This window comes from Microcaecilia unicolor, chromosome 13 (genome assembly GCF_901765095.1).
Source record: "Microcaecilia unicolor chromosome 13, aMicUni1.1, whole genome shotgun sequence".
Lineage (NCBI taxonomy): Eukaryota > Metazoa > Chordata > Amphibia > Gymnophiona > Siphonopidae > Microcaecilia > Microcaecilia unicolor.
In genome coordinates, this window is record NC_044043.1 from 40,803,350 (window position 1) to 40,824,175 (window position 20,826).

The 20,826-nt window shown below is 43.9% G+C and overlaps 1 protein-coding gene across 6 annotated transcripts in view; it reads right to left on the minus strand.

Annotated features, from left to right (window-relative positions):
• Positions 1–20,826, minus strand: part of KSR1 (kinase suppressor of ras 1) — a 257,289-nt gene that overhangs the window by 99,273 nt on the left and 137,190 nt on the right. The window contains exon 1 of one of the 6 annotated variants that reach the window (XM_030186221.1): positions 15,337–15,405. The exons of the other annotated variants lie outside the window; for them this stretch is intronic. The gene's annotated coding sequence lies outside the window, so the exon portion shown is untranslated. Of the gene's footprint in view, positions 1–15,336; positions 15,406–20,826 lie in introns of those variants that run through there. 6 annotated transcript variants of the gene reach the window in all.

A 20,826-nucleotide genomic window follows, 5' to 3' on the forward strand; every position in this document is an offset into this window, starting at 1 on the left:
CTGGATCTAGTTAGCACCCTTAGGAATCAGTAATGTAGGAGTGCTTCTGTTGACCTGGTGGAACACCTTCCTGTCACTGCTTCCCTGACTCATCATGATTCATTCCCAGCAGCTGAAGCTCCAGGATTAGGAAGCACTAAAGGGTCAATAGTGACTACACAGTTCCCAGAGCCACCATGCAGCTCCAAGGCAGTAGCCAGGGCCTGCTTCTCAGGTCTGAGGCCTGTTTGGGTGTGTCAAAGCCCTTTCTGAATACGCAAAGTAAAAAAGTCTCTTGCAACTTGAAAGAGGATCTCCCCCCTCCACCATTTCTTTTCATCTTTTCAAGCTATTCCTGAGATTTATATATCGCAAAGAGAGACTGAAGGCCAAAGAATGAGATTTTGCTTTACAGATGAAAAAAAGCAGCATAAAATGATATTACAACGATACGGACAGAGTGAAAGCAATATGGGTAAACTCTGGGCTGAATATTACTCTCTGCTCAGTGGCTAAAAGTATGACGCAGGTTTCGTTGCGCATGTAGTTATAGATGCAGGGAAAAGGATATGGCAGGGGAGGCACAGTGCAGGGTGTAAGAAGATGTGCTCAGATTTCTTCCTAGTGGTGGGGACACCTGACTTTTCTCCTTTTAGGCTTGCCTCTCACGAAAGCATTCCTTCACCTGTGGCCTGTGTGATCCCTGGGTGGCGATGGCCACTGTCGCCATGCCCAGCCTCCCTCCTCTGCACGTGCTTGGCATCTGTGAAACTTAGAATGTGTGAGAGGGGCCTACCCTCTGCACATGCTCAGTTTCTCAGAAACCAAGCATGTGCTGGGGGGGAGGGATTCGGAATGGCAGCAGGGGGGGGAGGAGTGCTTCCGCTGTTGGGGCTTGAGGACCCCTGCCAGCTCAGGTATATGTGGAGAGGGAGCAAACAGTGGGGGAAAGGAAAAATTGTATGCCACCATTTGTGCTCAGCCTCCCCCTCCCCCAAAAGACTAGATGTCTAGCCACACGCCTGACATGCAAGTGAAAGCACATGTAAGTTCCACTTCAAATCAGAGAAAACTTTGCACTTATCCTCGTGCAAGTGGAAAGTATACAGCTACTTTTCTATCTTACTGGCCTTATTTGCCAAGGTCAATAGGGAGTTTCAAGATTGTTCTCCTCCACTTGCTGTTTGGCTCTAGAGCCAAGTATAGGGGTCTGGGCTATGAGCAAAGGTTGGTCTTTTATTGGAGGGAGGGGGAGGAGAGGAAAGTAACGCACTATCAGCCAACCCCTTATGGGGTACAACGTCCTGATCATTGTCAGAGCAGGTTTTCACAAGGAGATCTGACAAGAGAAAGAGCAAGAGGGAGATAGAAGGAAACATACTAAAGGAACAGAGCCAAAACAAGAGCCCTGTTCACTTAAGTGGAGGAGTGGCCTAGTGGTTAGGGTGGTGGACTTTGGTCCTGGGGAACTGAGCAACTGACTTTGATTCCCACTTCAGGCACAGGCAGCTCCTTGTGACTCTGGGCAAGTCACTTAACCCTCCATTGCCCCACGTAAGCCGCATTGAGCCTGCCATGAGTGGGAAAGCGCGGGGTACAAATGTAACAAAAATAAAATAGATACTATTGGAGATTCTACATGGAATGTTGCTACTATTGGAGATTCTGGAATGTTACTATTCCACTAGCAACATTCCATGTAGAAGGCTGCGCAGGCTTCTGTTTCTGTGAGTCTGACGTCCTGCACGTACGTGCAGGACGTCAGACTCACAGAAGCAGAAGCCTGCGCGGCCACATTGGTGATCTGCAAGGGCCGACTTCTACATGGAATGTTGCTAGTGGAATAGCAACATTCCATGTAGAATCTCAAATAGTAGCAACAGTGGAGGAGTGGCCTAGTGGTTAGGGTGGTGGACTTTGGTCCTGGGGAACTGAGCAACTGACTTCGATTCCCACTTCAGGCACAGGCAGCTCCTTGTGACTCTGGGCAAGTCACTTAACCCTCCATTGCCCCACGTAAGCCGCATTGAGCCTGCCATGAGTGGGAAAGCGCGGGGTACAAATGTAACAAAAATAAAATAGATACTATTGGAGATTCTACATGGAATGTTGCTACTATTGGAGATTCTGGAATGTTACTATTCCACTAGCAACATTCCATGTAGAAGGCTGCGCAGGCTTCTGTTTCTGTGAGTCTGACGTCCTGCACGTATGTGCAGGACGTCAGACTCACAGAAGCAGAAGCCTGTGCGGCCACATTGGTGATCTGCAAGGGCTGACCTCCACATGGTCCTGGAGAACTGCGTTCGATTCCCACTTCAGGCACAGGCAGCTCCTTGTGACTCTGGGCAAGTCACTTAACCCTCCATTGCCCCATGTAAGCCGCATTGAGCCTGCCATGAGTGGGAAAGTGCAGGGGTACAAAAATAAATAAATAAATATCAAGGAGGAGAAACTGTCTCTCCTAAGAATTTCCAAGCTCATCCTGATATTTTGCATGTGCATATTACACCTGATGAACTGCAGAAGGAGGCTCACTTTGGAAAAACGCAAGTGTTGAGATATCATTAGCAGAAAACCTTGATTATATACCCTGGCATGGGAGTGAGGTTCATTCCTGTCACAGTATGCACAAAACAACCCATTTAGAGACATTTCTTCAGGCCTGTGAACAGCTCCATGACTCTGCAGAAGAATCTGCTCACAATATGCAGAACCTGTCATGGGATCTGACCTTGAGGTGTTGTCAAGAAATGCCTAGCCGCCCGCCTGGGTTTACCCCACAACCACTTAGAGGGTCTATCCCCAGCACAGCTCAGGTCTGCCTGCACATGCCACTTGTGCTCTACACTAGCACCCTCCTCCCACCGACTTGGTCGCAACTGCCTCTGGGCGAGTCTCCCACTTTCAAATTATCCACAGTGATTTCTAGGTTACTGGGGCCACATTCCCAGTGGTTCCACAGTTCCCAGAAAGTACTCACAGACCCAATGCACAAACCACCAGGATTCTTTATCAGTCCAGATAGGTAGAACAAGCAAACGTGTTTATTCTCATAACTTGGAACAGTGGACATATATAACTGTTCACCAGTTATCAAATATAACCGTTTTTATTACAGGGCTTCAACAAAGAGCTCTCTTTCTCTGTTCTCCCGGGCTGAAACTGAACTCAAAACCAGTAAAAGACCAAATGAGATGAGCTCCTTGGCCCAGTCACCAAGATTTCAAATATATACTGCTTCTTGCTAGTGTCAAAGAAACACTACTGCTGGCCAAATAGGAGAAATACACTTCAGAAAAATATCCACTACATTTTACAGGCTTAAAACACAGTTTCTTCACAGGTGTCCATCAGTGGAGGAGTGGCCTAGTGGTTAGGGTGGTGGACTTTGGTCCTGGGGAACTGAGGAACTGAGTTCGATTCCCGGCACAGGCAGCTCCTTGTGACTCTGGGCAAGTCACTTAACCCTCCATTGCCTGCCGCATTGAGCCTGCCATGAGTGGGAAAGCGCGGGGTACAAATGTAACAAAAAAAAATATATATATATGCCCTGGGAACACTTCTGTACTAGGCTCTGGCTAGGTGATGTAGGAGGTAGATGTCCAAGACTCCCTCTATTCTTGGTGCTTTGAAGATGCTCTCCAGTCATAACCAGGTTCAGCAGCAGGAAGCATGCTTAAGATATTAACTTGAATTTTCTACTTATGGCAGTTCCCTGAAAGGTTGCCAAAGATTTGAGCAATCCAGTAGCACCAGAAGATAGTTCGATCTAAGTTAGGTGTTTGAGGTTATCAGTGGGATTCAGCTCTGTAAACAGCGAGCTAAAACTGGACCCCATAACTCACTCTGGAGTTCAACAGATTTTGGCTAAATGTACTTAAACTATCTAATAATGTAATGCATTACATCCCAAACTGCGGTTTTACAACAGATACCCTATCTATTGTAACAAGAACCATCCTAGCAAGGCACAAATTTTACTTCCACTAGTTTCATCAATGTAAGAAGAAGCATGCATGGAACAAGATTCCTAGTCTTAAGCCAGAACCAGCGTTACACAAATACATCTGAGCTGGCATGTCTGAAAGAGATTTTAAGTGGCACTGGAAGAGCACCACTTTTTCATAAATTTGAAGAGCAAACACATTAGATATTAGTATCAAGGTAAACATTGCTTAAACAAGTGCAAGAGAACACAGAGAAGACCTTGGATCACATTGTTCAAGGCAATAACTATTCCACAATGAAGGAATACATACAGGAACATTCTGGCTAAACCCCCACGTAAGTGCAACATCCTACAGAGAAGCTGTTCTCAACCCAGTCAGCAGGGCACATCCAGCCAGTCAGGATTTCAGGATAACCACAATGAGATCTCTCTCCTGCATATGCACGATGGTTATCCTGAAAACCTGACTGGCTGGGTGTGCCTCACAGACTGGGTTAAGAAGCACCTCTATAGATGCAGTGGAAGTGAATACTACAAAGGCATGGATTAAGCCATGTTTCCTCCATTCCTAGAGATTTATATCAAAGCCCATCTGTTTCTCATTTAAAACTGTGACAAGATAATGAAACAAAGAAGATCATAATCACAGGCATTTCATTTCTCATATAAAGTGGTGTCGTTTTCTCATGTGTAAAGTATAACATGAAGGAGGCAATTATGCCGTATCCCCCAACCTTATTCACATCTTATTTTCACTTAACTTGCTACAGTGAGATAAGTACTCTTTCAAACAAAGGTTCTATAGAAATGAACATCAAACCTATTGCAGATGAGATTCTTTTATTGGATTAACTTGATACATCTATGATTAGTAACATAGAAGATGACGGCAGATAAAGATCTGCACGGTCTATCCTGTCTGCTCAACAGTCTGTGTCCCATACATGGCAAGACAGATCAGGATGGTCTGGATTGGGCTTCGACAGCAAGTCCGGTAGTTGGGAAGTATGACCAGTGCCAGACATTCTACAGTCTGTGTCCCAAAAATGGCAAAGGCATTATCAATCCATGATTAAATGAACAATACATTAATGTTATTACCTAACAACATTCTACTTGCTAAATTCAATTTTAAGGTGTCTTGCCCTCCCCTACTGAGATACACAGCACCCACACTCACAGCATATCATATGAATTTATTTATTTATTTGTTACATTTGTATCCCACATTTCCCCAGCTATTTGCAGGCTCAATGTGGCTTACATAGTACCGGAGGGGCGTTCGCCAACTCCGGTATAAACAAATACAAAGTGATGTTGTGGTAGGATAAGGTTCATGTGGAACAGACACTTTAGGGAATTGTAGAGCGGAAGAGTTATGTAATGTCCATTACGTGCTTTGGTTTCATTGTGTTGCAGAGTTCCGGCATTTAGGTTGGATGGGTAGGGTATGCCTTTTTGAACAGGTTTGTTTTTAGTGGGATCAACTGGTCATTCATATTATGGTTTTCTATGCTTTTTGGGCAATATATATTTTTCAAAATTATAGAAAGAATTTTTTTGTCGTAAATAAACTATGCAGGAGCTGAGTATTTATTTGGATTCAGCTGACACTTTATCACTAGTAACTGAAGATAAAGAAATATCTATTCCTAGAGGGTTTATTATCTAGGTTTGTACTGGAGGCAAAGGAAGGTTAAGTGATTTACCCAAGACTACAAGGAACATCACTGAAATCTGAATTCTGGCTTCCCTGGTTCACAGTCTGCTGCTCCAGCCCCTTTACTATTCAACATGTTCAGGTTTTACACTTCTCTGCTGAAGGTTGTAAAAACATAAGAACAGCCATTCTGGGTCTGCTGTTTCCAACAGTGGCCAATCCAGGACACAAATACCTTGCAGGATCCCACAAACTAGCTACTGACTCACAGGGATAAGCAATAGCTTTTCTCAGGTCCACCTTAATAACAGCTTATAGATTTTTCTTCTATGACTTTGTACAAAGCTTTTTGAAACCCAGCTATGCTAACTGCTTTTACCATATCCTCTTGTAATGAGTTCCAGATGTGTTGAGTAGGGGCGTAGCCAGACCTTGCAGTGGGAGGAGGCCAGAGCCTGAGGTGGGGGGCACATTTTAGTCTGTCGCCCTGCTGCCGCCTCCCCCCATCGCCTCACTGCTCCCCCGCCGCCCTGCTGCACCTCACAGCAGCAAATACGTTGGCTGGCGGGGGTCCCCAACCCCTGCCAGCTGAAGCCTTATCCAGCGCCACGCATTCCCTGCCCTGTTCTCTCTTCCTCCTCCTGATGTTCTGCACACTTCTTTAAGTGAAACTGAGCATGCTCAAATTCACTGAAAGGAGCATGCAGGACGTGAGCAGGAAGAGCAAGCAGGGCAGGGAATGTGGCGGCGCCGGAGACCGGCACTGGACAAGGCTTCAGCTGGTGGGGGTTGGGGACCCCTGCTAGCAAAACTAGGAGCCCAAATGAAAGTTTGGGGGGGGGGCCCAGGCCCCTGTGGCCCCACCTAGCTACACCACTGGTGATGAGTGAAAAAAATATTTTCTCCGATTTGTTTTAAATGTACGGTATTACTATGTAACTTCATAGTGTGCCCTCTAGTTTTTCAAAAAGTAAACAATTGATTTGTGTTTACCCATTCCACTCCACTCAGGATTTTATAGACCTCTATCATATCTCCTCTCAGCCTTCGCTTCTCAAAGCTGAAGAGCCCTAACCTTTTTAGCCTTTCTTCATATGAGAGGAATTCCATCCCTATCATCATTTTGGTCACCCTTTGTACCTTTTCTAATTCCGCTATTTTTTAACATTTTTCTGGAGATGGGATGACTAGAATTGCACGAATTACTCAATGTGGTCCCACCACAGAATAATACAAAGGCATTATGATATTGTATTCCTAACAATCTGTTGAGAGAAATTATTTGAATTTCGTAAACTATTGAAGATTCCCCAGGTACAGAAGGTAACAATTCTTTTTTTTTTTTTCCCCAAGTAAAGAAAGAGAGAGAAACTAATGGGCTCACCTCCTGCCTGCTGGAGACTGAGAAAATACTGAGGCTAGGGTCACATGACCAGGGCTCTTACTGGCTCTCTAGTCAGAAGTTTCTCAGTCTCCTCCTGCTGGAAGGCGTGTACAACCCATCAGTCCAATCCTGGGTCGGTCCGGAGGGACGCTAAGGAATTGAATTTCGTAAACTGTGAAAACGTATTTTTTTAAAGTTATTAACCATATTATTTGTTTTTTAAATTATTTGTTATGCTTAGATTGTGTTATGTGTAACTTTAGGGTTATTCCCAATTGTACTTCACAATGAACCCTTGTTTTTATGGAAAACTGCGATTAATAATCACAATATTGACACTGACATTGCTTAGACTCTTTTCCTGGGTGGTGATTCCTAATATGGATCCTAGTATCACTTAGCTATAATTTCAGTTATTCTTCCCCTATGTGCATCGCTTTGCACTTGTTCAGATTAAATTTAATCTGCCATTTGAATGCCCAGGTCTTTTAGTCGCCCAAGGTCTATCAGCAATTTCACATAATCTGCAGGCAATTTAACAACTTTGAATTCTGTGTCATTTGCAAATTTGGTCACCTCACTCATCTTTCCCGTTTCCAGATCATTTATAAACATGTTAACTCTTTTGTGCCCAGAAATGCTTCCTTATTTCAGTTACCGTATGGCAACAAGGGACACGAAAGGGTTAAAAAAGCACTGGTCTCAGTACAGATCCATGTTAGATTTCCCAATCATAATTTATTTTATTAGGATTTATTTACCTCCTTTTTTAAAGAATTCACTCAAAGGTGGCACACAGTAAGAATAAATCAAACAAGAAATAGATAATTACAGCAGTAAAAATATTCAAATAACAATACAAAGTATAGCAAAGTATACTACTTACAATGCCAACACAATACCATCTGAATCTCACTGCAAGCAGAAAGTGTCACTTGAAGCATGTACTAACTCAATGGGGTCTTAGAAAAACAAAGCAGCAACTTCACAGGAAAAATAAAGGGACGGAAAGATCAAAATGTAAATCAGTGCAAACTGCATCAGTGGCTTAATTGAGATGTTGAAGAGTAACTGGAGGCTTGGGGTGGGAAGAGCTTAGCCAGACTTTGTGAGCCCTTTGCCAGTCCCCCCACGACACACGCCTATAGGAAACTAATCCCAGGGAAAACAAGACCTTGTCTTCATAGGGCCACTCATATGTTGAACATGTGTGGGCTTTATATAAACCTGAGCAGCCTAATTCCTTGGCACCTGGCCCAACAAGATTTTGTTTCTCTGTTATTCCCCCCTGCCCAGGGTTAATATGTTAATCCTACAAGGTCACTCATTCATATCAGGCATTTAACAGGCTGGCTAGTTCCAGCTTTCTTAAGGCTATGCATTTCCTGGTCAAACCGGAACGGTAGAACCATGGTAAATATTGTTTCCGAAGCTAACCATGCAGTACAGAATCTAATGGCGTCTTGTGTGTAGATGCAGTGGTGCATCACCAAAATAAATGAGAAAGAGATTAGGGACATAAAGATGATGAGAGGTGGAGGAGAGGTCCTGGGTGGTAGATGAGGAAAGACGACAAAGAGAGGGGAGCAATGGCAAGAATACTGGTCACACCTCCTACTTTTTGATGGGCAGCTGCCTCAGTAGAGGACGTATGGAATGATCGTCCAGTTGTTGGACACAGAGTCTAACAGAAGTAAGGAGGATCCCTAGTTACAAAGAAGTGAAGGAAAAGTCAAAGAACGAAACTGAGCAGACTAGATGGGCCACATGGTCCTTATCGGGCCTCATCCTCTCCAGTTCTAAGTTTCCAACCCATTTCTTTGTGGTCAGCAGCACAGTGTTAATCAGGTGTTCCAGTGGCAAAGCAACTCATGATATATTAAGAACAAACATCACTTCCACGGGCAATTTAAATCACAGTCCTACCCAACAGAGTTACGTTTTCAATGCGTTAACCGGCTAATCAAACTTCCTCGTATTTGGACAAAGCTCATGAGCACTTTTCACCTGAGGACTTTTTGCTAAATTTGAAAAAGGAAGCACAGGTGCATTTTCATTCTGAATCTTTCATGTGCATTTGCACCAGCTTCTTTCTACGAGCCCCGTTTGCATAGAAAATAAAGAGAAAATGCAACCTAAGCCCCAGATTCAACATATGGTGTCAAGATTTGAGCACCTAAATTTGGACGTGATCCTGCGACGTGCGTACAACTTAATTGGCTAATGAGCTGTTAACTAGCAATAATTTACCACTAACAACCAATTGTTTATTGAAGGGCCGTTTTACAAAGGCGCACCAAAAGGTAGCCTGAGGTAGTGTGGGTGTGTGTATTGGACGCGCGCTGGACTACTGCGTCTGGAAAAAAGGGGTTTTTGGGGGGTCTGGAAATGGACATGCAGCAAAATTAAAACCAGTGTGCTTCTATATTTGGTCTGAGTCCTTAATGCCGCCCATTGAATTAGCAGTAAGGGCTCAGAAGTTACCTGCACGGTAACCGTCCAGCACGTGCGTGGGTTTTCGACGTGCGCCAAACTCAGAATTACCGCCAGGTACACATTCTAGCCGGGTGGTAATGCCAATTTCCCTTATGCACATTTGTAAAACAAAAGCTGTAAACTTTCATTTAGCTTCAAAAGAGATCCTGATGAGAACCCGTTTCAACATACGGCAGGCTTTTCGTCGGGGGAATGCAGTGCGGTGCAAACTTTGTGCAGCATACAAATGGAATTGAGTCTTTCCCCTGACGAAGCCCGTCATATGGTGAAATGGGTTCTCGTCGGGATCTTTTGAAGCTAAGTGAAAGTTCACAGCTTTTGTTTTGGCACTGCATGCACAAGGTTGCAAAGGCAGTATTGAGATCACGTGGAAGTGGCAATTTTGAAACTGTAAAAATGATGTTTGAAATTTGGGAGGTTTTTGACCAATGTTTAGCCTAAAATTCAAGACGTTACAGTATTCAAAATGACTGAAGATAGGATTGCACATGGTTTAAAGTGCTTATCACTCTGTAGCTTTCAGTCTTGACTGCTGAGGCCTTTTTATCCCTCATGTTATTATAAAAAATGTATATTGACTACAATTGAAATATTTTTTGTGTTTTAATTGAGCGTATACTCTCCACTGTTTCTTTGTTCACATCCAACAACAGCAAGATGCTTCAATGGCCACCATCCAACATTTGATGTATGTGATCCAACAGAATCACCAGTAATGTGTCCATCTAATGACTGGCTCTCTAAAAAGGGCGTCAACATTGCTGTCTTCAACAGGGATGAAAAAAAACCTTGTCCTGCAACAATGTGTCTACCCTACCATTAATGTTATCATCTATGGAATGCCCACCTAATTGGACCAACGAAGATTTACAGAGGTCTAGTGCACATGGTTATCTACATGGAATGTACAATCTTGCAGATATCTGTGAGCCCACCTGGGGAAGCATCTGTCCATCCAGAACCCCTGATTCCACCCACAAAGGCCAATAGCCCCCAGCTATCGTCCAAACCCCGCTCCATTTCCCAAACAACCTGCCCGCCCCCACACCCTAGTAACCTTTGACTCAAAAAAAACTCAGAAAAACTCCATGCAACCTGATCCAGAAGGTATAATGTCTGTTCCCTAAGAGCGCACTAATGCAAATAACGCATTTGAGTTATTCAAAGACAACTGAATCTGTGTATCCAAGTACTCCCTTTTAGCCTCTCTCAATCGAGTTCTGTAGCTCACAGTCAGACTTTTCCAAGTATGAAGCTGATCTACACCCCTCAACTTCCGCCAAGCTCTCTCAAGCCATCTACAACTCTATTTCAACTTCCTACAGTCAGGTATAGGAGAAAGTAGGATGTTTGACCATGGAACACCAAAAACTGGATGGATTGATCTTAAAAACACTTGTTTATTGATGAAAAAAGACTCGACAAACTCTACAAAACACATATATACACGTATACATTAGTAAAAAACATTGACTATACAGATAATAAATCTAAATGACAAATAAAACAGGAATCTAAAATATTAAAAGACAAATATTAAACTAAAATTTTTTATGATAAATAATAATAATACAGGCTAAGAAAGAAGTGTTTTGTAGACTCCTGATGCAGGCCTAACGGCCGAAACACGTTTGTGTCGAGGCTTTTTTAATCAATAAACAAGTGTTTTTAAGATCAATCCATCCAATTTTTGGTGTTCCGTGGTCAAACATCCCACTTTCTCCTATACCTGGTTTCTCCCGTGGGGCGTTCAAGTTCTCCGCTTGGTTGCGGATTTGTTTGAACTTCTTACAGTCAGCCATATATCACAACACAAAACTGTGCTGATTACCTAGCACCTCAATTCTCTTGAACAGAAGCCAAAACTTCATACGTTACAGACATCCCCCTATTCAATTCTTCCACCACACCACTAAACACACTGATTTTCCTCTAACCTGGGCAACAAACTCCCAACCACCATCTCCTCTGTGATCTCCCAAATCCTCCTCACCTCATACAACTCTCAGGGGTCCTTTTACTAAGGCGCGCTGAAAAATGGCCTGCGGTAGTGTAAGCGCATGTTTTGGACGTGCGCAGATCCATTTTTCAGCGCACCTGTAAAAATGCCTTTTAAAAAAATGGACGTATGGCAAAATGAAAATTGACACGTGTCCATTTTGGGTCTGAGACCTTACTGCCATCCACTGACTTAGCGGTAAGGTCTCACGTGTTAACCGCGCGGTAAGGATCTATGCGTATCAACTGCGTGCCAGAAAATAAAAACTATTTTCTAGCACGTGAAGGGGACACGCAATAGCCGGACGGTAACTCGCAATTGGCACACATTGGGCGCGTGTAGGCTCTTCCGTACCTTAGTAAAAGGGCCCCTCAATTAGGCAACACTTTTCCCACCTAGACACCTAACTGAAAGCATAACACCTTATGGTCCATGGTACCACTTGTCTTCCTGAAATCAGTCAATCCAAACTTCATACCAAATCTAACAAATGACCTCCCACATGTGTTTTCCCTTCCACCTGCTGCATGAAGCCCAGATCCAAACTGCAAACACTGTTTGTAAAGCTGCAGAGGCTTGCCAAAATGAATATGAAAACCTTCAAGCACAATCATGCTATTGAACTGCAATGAGAACACCAGCTAAATAGCCGGGCTTAGGGTGCACTGAACTGTTCATGTAATAGCTGGTCAAGACTGGGAGGGGGAAAGATAGGAGACTTCTAACATAGTGGAATTCAGACAGTAGGGCAAGAAACCTCAGGGCCCTGTAGGTCTGTTCAGGGTTGCTCCAGGTGAGCTGATATCCCAAAAGAAACAGAAAGATAGTGCTGGGCCAATATATATATACAGTGGTGGAAATAAGTATTTGATCCCTTGCTGATTTTGTAAGTTTGCCCACTGACAAAGACATGAGCAGCCCATAATTGAAGGGTAGGTTATTGGTAACAGTGAGAGATAGCACATCACAAATTAAATCCGGAAAATCACATTGTGGAAAGTATATGAATTTATTTGCATTCTGCAGAGGGAAATAAGTATTTGATCCCCCACCAACCAGTAAGAGATATGGCCCCTACAGACCAGGTAGATGCTCCAAATCAACTCGTTACCTGCATGACAGACAGCTGTCGGCAATGGTCACCTGTATGAAAGACACCTGTCTACAGACTCAGTGAATCAGTCAGACTCTAACCTCTACAAAATGGCCAAGAGCAAGGAGCTGTCTAAGGATGTCAGGGACAAGATCATACACCTGCACAAGGCTGGAATGGGCTACAAAACCATCAGTAAGACGCTGGGCGAGAAGGAGACAACTGTTGGTGCCATAGTAAGAAAATGGAAGAAGTACAAAATGACTGTCAATCGACAAAGATCTGGGGCTCCACGCAAAATCTCACCTCGTGGGGTATCCTTGATCATGAGGAAGGTTAGAAATCAGCCTACAACTACAAGGGGGGAACTTGTCAATGATCTCAAGGCAGCTGGGACCACTGTCACCACGAAAACCATTGGTAACACATTACGACATAACGGATTGCAATCCTGCAGTGCCCGCAAGGTCCCCCTGCTCCGGAAGGCACATGTGACGGCCCGTCTGAAGTTTGCCAGTGAACACCTGGATGATGCCGAGAGTGATTGGGAGAAGGTGCTGTGGTCAGATGAGACAAAAATTGAGCTCTTTGGCATGAACTCAACTCGCTGTGTTTGGAGGAAGAGAAATGCTGCCTATGACCCAAAGAACACCGTCCCCACTGTCAAGCATGGAGGTGGAAATGTTATGTTTTGGGGGTGTTTCTCTGCTAAGGGCACAGGACTACTTCACCGCATCAATGGGAGAATGGATGGGGCCATGTACCGTACAATTCTGAGTGACAACCTCCTTCCCTCCGCCAGGGCCTTAAAAATGGGTCGTGGCTGGGTCTTCCAGCACGACAATGACCCAAAACATACAGCCAAGGCAACAAAGGAGTGGCTCAGGAAGAAGCACATTAGGGTCATGGAGTGGCCTAGCCAGTCACCAGACCTTAATCCCATTGAAAACTTATGGAGGGAGCTGAAGCTGCGAGTTGCCAAGCGACAGCCCAGAACTCTTAATGATTTAGAGATGATCTGCAAAGAGGAGTGGACCAAAATTCCTCCTGACATGTGTGCAAACCTCATCATCAACTACAGAAGACGTCTGACCGCTGTGCTTGCCAACAAGGGTTTTGCCACCAAGTATTAGGTCTTGTTTGCCAGAGGGATTAAATACTTATTTCCCTCTGCAGAATGCAAATAAATTCATATACTTTCCACAATGTGATTTTCCGGATTTAATTTGTGATGTGCTATCTCTCACTGTTACCAATAACCTACCCTTCAATTATGGGCTGCTCATGTCTTTGTCAGTGGGCAAACTTACAAAATCAGCAAGGGATCAAATACTTATTTCCACCACTGTATATATACACACACACAATTAAAATTCAATTTATTATTTATTTACATTTAGGAATTGCTCATCCAACCTGCCCATAGCAACATACAATATAAAACTATTAAAAATACACTGATTGCCTTACAATAAAAGCACCGGGGTCCTTTTGCACTGCAAAATGGCCTGCGCTATTGTAGACGCATGCATTGGACACGTGCAGGTCTATTTTTCAGCACGCCTGCAAAAAAAAAGGCCCCTTTTTTTGGTCGAAAATGGATGTGCGGCAAAATGAAAATTGGCGCGCATCCATTTTGGGCCTGAGACCTTACCGCTACCCATTCACATAGCAGTAAGGTGTCACGCGTTAACTGGGCGGTAATCGTCAGCGCGTACAATGCTGATTACTGGCCGGTTAGCGCTGCGCGCTGGAAAAATAAAATATATTTTCTGGTGTGCATACTGGCTGCGTGTTAAAAAAAAATGAAATTACCAAGCAGTAGCCGGGCGGTAGTTCCGAATTGGCGCATGCTGGGCACACGTAGGCGCCTACGCGGCTTCGTAAAAGAGCCCCATCAATAGCACAACTTTTCAGTCCAGTGTTTATCAAACCCCATTATTGGTTCGAGACCAATATGCATCCTATAATCTTCTAATATATTCATTTCACTCTCAGCACTATTCAGCAACTGATGTAACATATTAATTCAATTTCATCGAATTTCCCTGTCCAATAATACCATCTTTTTTCTCTAACTTCAAAAAGCAAAAGACAGAGCTCACATACCTTCTTGATGGAGGGTTTGCCCGGGGTCAGCTCTAGGCTAACTGAAACTGTGGATTGGTGCCACCTTCTGCCCTGCAACACTATAAGCAGTCACAGAGTCTCTTTCTCTCCCCCTACTCAGCTGGAAACATTTCTGAGCTCTCTGTAGGAGAGAGCACAGAAATGTTTCCAGCTTTGATTAAGGAGACATGCCTTGATACAGCACCAAATGCGAAACATCATGAGTTCATGTTGGATTAAGAGGTCTCAGAGAGGACTGATTGTTTTATAGAAAAATAGAAAACAAAGGAAGAAAATACTGCATTTAAAACTAAGTGTTAATTTGAATAATGGATTAAATAAGTTAATGGCTGGAAAGTTTAAGAAATAAACGTAAGGATCAATGAGGAATGCCTGCCCGCCATAAAAAGTGCCTGGCTCACAGTATAGCCCGAATGGTGGTGATACGGTTGTCTGACAGATCCTATACAAAAATACCCTTTAAATCTGTATAAAGGAGCTGTAAAATAGTCTGAGAGTTGGGCATTATTAGAAGATTCATTTACTCCAAGCCATCCCTGCATCTGTTTATGTACATATATATTTTAAAAACCCACTAATTACATCTTTCATTAGCTGAAGTACTCATTGGCAATGACCCACATTTATGCTAAAGATCACTGACCTGTTCTAACGGCACAGAACAACCAGCACTATCGGAGAACCCTCTAGTGCCCAGAGAAGGGATGGTGTAGCCCCTGACACCCTTATGCCAGTCTGTAGTAGTACACAGTCAATCCGCAGGTCCAGGGTTGCGATTTAGAGCCAACGAACACAGATACAACACAGCATCTTCTCATGCTCCTGGATTCTATTTTGGCTTGTCTACATTCACTCCTAATTCATTTTGAGAGAAATATTTTATCACTGGTCTCAGTGCAACATTCTGCTATTTATAACATCTGTGTGTGGTGTCAGTCCATGCGTGAGAGAGGGGAACTCGAAAAATCCGGCTTCACTTTAAATCAAAAGCAGAATGCTGAGGCCACGAAGATGCGCGTTCAGTCTAGAAACAGCCTTTACATCCCTCTGCTCAAGTTAAATGACAACAAAGCTGAGAGCGGTCTTCTCAAGCCACTGCTCAAAAAAAAGGTCTACACAGGTCTTGTCAAGCAGTTCAAAGATCCATACCCATGCCAGGTAAATGCACGCTGACAGAAAGCAAAGCTGAAAGACACTCACGTTTTACACAAACATAACTAACGCCCGCAATGTTCAGAGCAGCACATCAGCCAGCCGAGTTCTGTACAGAGTGGTAAAAACCACACCCTCGATTTCTACCAGTAGATTTTCTGGATCATCGTAGTGGAAGCTGATAGTTCTTTTCTCCACAAAATGCCTCAGTCATCCGTCAATCAACCCCACCACTCTTTTCAAGGTGGCTTTTTTATTTTCAAACAATACCCATTTTTATCCACAATCTCACAGGTCTACAAGCAGACTTCAAATACAATTTACCTTTTACCACATATGCAGGTAAATGTCCTCAGGAAGAGAACGAGCACTTCTGCACAGAAGCCACGCCGCTAGAGAAATGCATCCCTCTGCTATTCTCTCGATTATCTGTGGGCTGCTTTTTTTCACGACTTTTATATATTTTTTTAAGCAAAATTCTGGCAAGTTTGTACAAGCAAGGGCGTCAGGATTCAGGAATAAATTTCATTCTGTCTACAGCAGCACGATGCCTAGCACTGAATGCTTGAGTGTTCGCTCTATCTTTCATGGGAGTAAACAGGAAAAATGAAAACAAACAACTTTCTAGGCCATTTGCTTCTGCTCTATTTAAGTTTAATGGATGCAGGCACTTTTTTTCCCCTCTAACATTTCACTCAGGTATCTTCTCTATTTTAAATTGACATACAAATCAGCAAGTCTAGCTCACAGCTCACCAGACCTGAGTTAACATAAGGCGGTGAAGATTCTCAAGCATCTGAATGCAAAAATGTAGTTTGGCAGCTTAATTTTTATCGTTTGCCATCAAGCAAGTCAGTGTTTTGGGTTCTGTATAGGATTTATTTATTTATTTAAAATATTTACAGCCCGCATAATCCAAAAGTGCTTTGTTACGAACAAGCTAACATACATAAAAGAAAAAAAAAAAATAAAATACATTATACCATAACAAGACAAACTAATACATAGAAAATATAGAGGGGCATTTTCGATATGACGTCTAAATCCAATTTTGGATGTTTTGCTAAAAACATGCAAAAATCAAGTGCCGAACATAGCGATTTTTGAACCAGAAAAATGTCTATATTTTTGCTTCAAAAATGGTCATTTGCTAGATATTTTTGTGCTCACTGTGTCTTATCTTTTTGGACTTTTGAAAAAAAAAAAAAAAAACATGTACAATGGAAAAATGCACAACAACAAGCCATTTGGATGTAGGAGGAGCCAGCGTTCTTAGTAGACTGGCCACATAGACATCCCAGCAGGGGCGATGGAGATGGGGGGGGGGCGTGGCGCTGGGGTCAGGCCGCCAGTGCTGCAGTCCCCGGTCTCACCTGCCTGGCCTCGGCTCTGTCCGCCACTGTTTCCCCTGTATTAAGATCGGCAGCACCTCAGTTCCATTTGGAAAGGCAGTTAATTTCTTGGGAATTGGAACTAATGCTTCATAATTATTGTGTTATTTCTATACATTTGGATGTTTTTCATCTGTATGTAAATTATATTAAAATTATAAATTAAAAAAAAATACTTGCCTAAAAATGTTAGTAATTTGTGGCTTTGTGGACAAGGAAGTATCAAAGAGAATTCCCAAATTCCAAATAGTATTAACAATGGGAACAGTTTTGTTTTTGTTACATTTGTACCCTGCGCTTTCCCACTCATGGCAGGCTCAATGCGGCTTACATAGGGAAGAGGGGTTGGTGGTTGGGAGGTGTGGATAGTGGAGGGCAGACTTATACGGTCTGTGCCAGAGCCGGTGATGGGAGGCGGGACTGGTGGCTGGGAGGCGGGGAGTACTGCTGGGCAGACTTATACGGTCTGTGCCCTGAAAAAGACAGGTACAAATCAAGGTAAGGTATACACATATGAGTTTATCTTGTTGGGCAGACTGGATGGACCATGCAGGTCTTTTTCTGCCGTCATTTACTATGTTACTATGTTACATATTGTATACAGGTACTTATTTGTACCTGGGGCAATGGAGGGTTAAGTGACTTGCCCAGAGTCACAAAGCACTGCCTGTGCCTGAAGTGGGAATCAAACTCAGTTCCTCAGTTCCCCAGGACCAAAGTCCACCACCCTAACCACTAGGCCACTCCTCCACTCATCAATTACAAAATTCTTGCATATATCATCACAAGGATAACTAGTCAATAAAAGTATATGGGACTTTCTTTTGTATCTGCATTGGATGCATTTATATTCGTGCTACTGTCAAAGAGAAGTCTGTTGTTGATCCCTGACGAAGGCTCGAGTGCTGAAATTTGGCCGAGTTGAGTAAATTTTCAATAACTTTGTTTGTGGCTAAACTTGAATCTTCTTCTCTGGATTGCCTCTGCTTTGTTTTGCTGCTCTTCAAAATCCAGCCGGATAGATGTGCCTCCAGGAATGGGTTGAGAAGCGCCGGTCTCATCAGATTAAAAAGAGGCATTCCTAAGGGTATAGGCAGTGCGTTTTTTTCTAGCAAAAAAGGTGCCGGTAAAATGCCTGGCCACCCTTCAGGGGTGGGGTGATCATTGAGGAACCCACCCCACAATTGCCAGGCCTTCTGCAACCAGTCATGGAATCTATGACAAGGCAGAATTGATGTGTAGAGCCTGAGCTCGTTCATTAAAACTTGGGGACCATGGGTCAATTTTAGCAGACAATGTAAAAGGTGCTGGTGCTCAATACTCCCAAGTAACCCCTCAAAAAAAGCCCTGGGTATAGGCCAGTGGTTCCCAAATTTGATCCATGAGGCACCCCAGCCAGTCTAGTTTTCAGGATATCCACAATGAATATTCATGAGATAGATTTGCATGCAGTGGAGGCAGTACTTCCTGCATAATCAGCATCGCAAACCTGCATTTATATTTGTGCCTCTTTTGTATGTCAAGGAGAAGTGTGTTGTTGACCCCTGACGAAGGCGTGAGTGCCGAAACTTGGCCAAGTTGGGTCGATTTTCAATAAATTTGTTTGTGGCTAAACTAGAATCTTCTCCTTCTCTGTTTTGCTGCTTGTGGTGCGTTTGCAGAATGTTTTGCTTCTGTTTCTGTTGCTCAGATTTTCAAGAGCATTATAATGAATATGCATGAGATAAGTGAGAGATCTGTTATATGCAAATCTCTCTCATGCATATTTATTGCAATAATCATATAATCCGAATCATAGTTAACTGATGCTAGGGCCCACCATGGGGGTTAGCACTCAAGAAAAAGATCTAGGGATCATTGTAGATAATACATTGAAATCTGCTCAATGTGCAGCGGCAGCCAAAAAACCCAAATAGGATGGCCAGGTGTGCCTTCAAAAGAGGGGTTGAGAAGCACTGGATTAGAAACATATACAGGAGGGTGGCCACTTCCAGATAGGCCAATTTACAGAGGTAGATCACAGACCATCCACTTGCCAGAGCAGGACTCTGACAAAGCACGGCCTCCGAAAGACTAGGGTTACCATATGTCCGGTTTTACCCAGACATGTCCTCTTTTTGAGGACATGGCCGGGCAACCGGACGGGTTTTGCCAGCCTGCCCGTTTGTCCGGATTTCCGGACAAATGGGCAGGCTGGCGGGCGGGCCTAATGGTGTCCTATCCTAGCCTCCCCTTACTCTACTGCCCTGGTGGTCTAGTGACCTCTTTGGGGCAGGAAAGAGCCCCCTCTTTCCTCACCGGAGCGCTGCCCTGCATTCTGTTCCCCTTGCAATGCTGAGTGCTGACGGTCCCGACGCCAATTCAAAATGGCCACCGAGAGTTGACGCAGAAGTCTCGTGAGGCTGCTTCAACTCTCGGCAGCTATTCTGAAACTGCGCCGGGACCGTCAGCACTCAGCATTGCAAGGGGAACAGAATGCAGGGCAGCGCTCCGAGCAGGAAAGAAGAGGGGGCTCTTTCCTGCCCCGAAGAGGTCACTAGACCACCAGGGCAGTAGAGTAAGGTAAGGGGAGGGGAGGCTAGGACACCCTTAGGGGGAATGTGATGGGGGGGGTGAAAGGGGTGGGGTGATATGTGACAGGGGGCGGGGTATGTGTCCTCTTTTGGGGGGGACCAAATATGGTAACCCTAAAGACAGGTATGGGAAGGGAAGGGATTCTGGATTTGGCTCACGCCTTTTTCAGCTGTAGCTCAAAGTGAGTTACATTCAGGTACTGTAGGTATTTTCCCGTCCTAAGAGAGCTTACGATCTAAGGTCTGGCGCAAAAACCAACAGCGCAGGACTCATAGCGCAAGAACAGTGCAAAAATCTAGCTCTTCAATGCTCAAGGTTCACGGTAAGCGCTGCTCTTGTGTGCACGCATGTCCAGGCAAGACTGGAAGTTCAAGCACACACTGGTGCTGTTCTTCTGTTCCTTTAAATATAATTTTTTTTTAATTGTTTTCACTTGAAAGGCTCATATTTAAGTGTAGAAAAACAGGTGTTGATGTGTGCTTGCACTTTCTGTTTTGATAGGACTCACATATATTTGTTTCTCACTATCAGTGTTTAGAGGCTGCACAGGTTTCCTTCTGCTTCTAAAAGAAGACAAAAGTTTAAAGTGAAAAAATCCTCTCTTCAAAACCTTCAGCGCTACCCCCGAGCTGGCAGTAAGTTTCCAGCATTAAGGGCAGCATTTGTTTCTGCACCGGTCTCTGAGCAATTGGGAGGGAATATGAAAAGATCTCATTAACATCCATTTGAGTACATTCATATACAATCTGGGACCATCTTTGGCACACACATTTCCTGCGCTGGAGCCCTCTCAAATTCTGCGCACATTAACGTGCTTGCTAGTCTGGCGTTAATTGCCTCTAACACCAGTCTTAGGTTTAGAGCATTGGCCCTAAGTTTGTACTTGAGGCAAAGGAGGGCATGGGCAGCCGTGACCTATCCATAGCTCTGCAGTTTCTGCTTCTTACCCATACTGACCGCCTCGACAGGTGGCGGATGGGTTCCCAGGATAAATGATTAGCCACGCAATTGTATCG